Source organism: Triticum dicoccoides, chromosome 7B (genome assembly GCF_002162155.2).
Source record: "Triticum dicoccoides isolate Atlit2015 ecotype Zavitan chromosome 7B, WEW_v2.0, whole genome shotgun sequence".
Taxonomy (NCBI): domain Eukaryota; kingdom Viridiplantae; phylum Streptophyta; class Magnoliopsida; order Poales; family Poaceae; genus Triticum; species Triticum dicoccoides.
This window is the reverse complement of record NC_041393.1, coordinates 665489491-665491849: the sequence shown is the minus strand read 5'-3', so window position 1 is coordinate 665491849 and position 2359 is coordinate 665489491. Positions and strand designations below refer to the sequence as shown.

The window sequence follows — 2359 nt, the reverse complement described above, 5'->3', positions numbered from 1 at the left end:
ATGTTCTTTGTCAGAAGAACAAGGGGCAGAAGTGTTCTTGCATGTTGTTTTGTCAGAAAAATAATAATGACTGAACAGCCAAGCAAATCACTAGTACTATAAAAGAGCCAGAAAATTGCTTGAGAAAGAGCAGAAGCGGTGATAGAGTTCACGCTTTCAGATGCTAGCTAAGCTGCATACCAGTTAGGCACTTACCGATCGAGATGAAGCTGTTCTTGCTGATTTCGAGCACCAGAGAGAGAGAGAGACTGTGTGTGCAATACTCTACCAGCGAGTATTTTCTTATGAATGTTTGTGCTGTCTCTGGAAGGTCCAGCAGTGAGGCGAGCTGTGGATATGCGATGAGGAAAATGGAGATTGCTCACGGATGGTGAGGCGCTGGCGTGGGCCCCACCCATGACGAAGGCGTGTTGGCTGCTAGCCAGCCACCATCCAAACAAAAACCGTACGCACTCAATTATTGCTTATCTTAACAAGCTTTACGCACAATACAATACTGCAACTCGATCACATCTAGGACAGGAACAAGGATAGGATAGGAGAGGAGAGAGATGGCCAGGGCCACCGACAACACGTGAATATGAACGCAACCGTGAAACACGTGAATATGAACGCAAGGCCAAGGCGCCAGCGGGGTGTGTGAAGCTGCCAAATTAAGCTTCATGCAGAAAATAAGAAAGAAACCAAAAAACTACATGTACTAGAAAGTTTGCGCCGTGAAGAGTGTGCTGTGCTGACCCAGCCTTGCACGCGGAGTATAAACTTGGGAAACAGTGTGGGCGCATGGCGGCGGCCTGTGACGTGGCCGCCTTGCATGGAGACGGACGGAGGACATGTGTCGACGGGCATCCTTTCGCTCCGGCGGATCTCTACGTTTCCTTGCTACGGCGATGAGTCACAGATGGAGGCTCGCATGACAGCTAGCCCGGCTCATCGGTCGGCGGACCACCCACGGACAACGGTGCCAGGGAGTCAGAACAGCTCTAGTAGAGTCTGAGCAACACGATATATATCAATCAATGTGTCTTTTTCTTTTTTGAACATATCAATCAATGTGTCGGCGAGTAAACAAAGTGGAATCGCAGGGCCCTCTAGACGGCTTCGTTCGGTCGGAACCAGAGTTGACAGGTGAAGCAAGTTTTCACCAAGCAAAATAGACCAGCACATATATACAACATAATTGGACGTGAAGCAAAAGCAAGAACCTACTATTAAGATCGATGCAGATTTCTGTAAGACAAGGAAACGGGTCGATGCAAATCAAGATGCTCAACGTACCCCTGCTCCCGTGTTACTTGATTCTTCTTTTTCTATTTCGTGCAATTATATCTCATGATCACATGCATGTACTCCCTCTATCTCAGTTTACAAGTCCTACACATGTACCTAGGTCGTTAATTTGACGAACTTAATAAGAGCCATACATTACAGAATATATATTACTAGAAACTTTAGATATTTTATTTTCTAATGATATAATTTTTTATTTAACAATTTATTTTATATAAGTTAAATTGACGGTCTAGATACACATGCAAGCCTTGTAAACTGAGATGAAGGGAGTAGATGATTTTCCTGTCGATGCGCACGGACCAGCCGCCTCAAAAGGAAGCGGATCCTCTAACATCGTGAAGGGATGTCACGTAAGCTACAGTAACCGTGACATCCCTTCTTCACATCCATATGGTTAAGCCTAAAATGATTATAATTAAATTGTAAATTACAAATCTACTATATACATTTACAAAAATTACATATAAACAAAATTATGATGCTATAAAATTATTTTTTGATTTTTTTGTACATGCTACAGTTAATCCGCACGGTGATTGCTACAGTACTCACTGTAGCTCGTGACATCTCTTCTTCATTTTACATACACATGTCACTGGAGCTTCGTAACATTCCTTCAGGATGTTAGAGGATCCACTTCCCCCGAACCATTGATCAGTTCGGCGTCGTCGTGGCCAGCAGGGCACCCCCACAATCGGGAAAAACGTTTTAGATAGGCCGTCGCCGTCAGGATTATTCAAACCTTGGAGACGAGACTGCTTCTCGGGTCTGTACGTCTGTGAGACTGTGACCTTTTTTACTTCAACCTACTTTTGCCGCGGTCACCTGTGGAAGAAGGTAGCTAGTAGCTCCAGTTCCTTGAACTTGCTTGTGTTTTGTTGGCTATCTCCTCCTTAAATTCTTCACAATTCCCCTAATTTTCAGTTGACTGATAGTCCCTCACGTTAAATTAGAATGTACTTTGATGGTTCGTCTCGTTCATGCGTCTGCAGTAGATCTTTTCGATTTACACTTTTCTTCATCGGCGGTGGTTGTTGTTCTAGTGCACTGGTCCTATGTGGCCTTA

At 44.3% G+C, this 2359-nt stretch overlaps 1 protein-coding gene across 2 annotated transcripts in view; it reads right to left on the bottom strand.

Annotated features, from left to right (window-relative positions):
- LOC119336680 (ureide permease 1-like) overlaps nt 1–333 on the bottom strand; it is an 8155-nt gene extending 7822 nt beyond the window's left edge. The window contains exon 1 of one of the 2 annotated variants that reach the window (XM_037608751.1): nt 196–333. The gene's annotated coding sequence lies outside the window, so the exon portion shown is untranslated. The remainder of the gene's footprint in view (nt 1–195) is intronic. The other variant, XM_037608750.1, reaches the window with a different exon arrangement.
- Nucleotides 334–2359: the final 2026 nt, after the last annotated feature.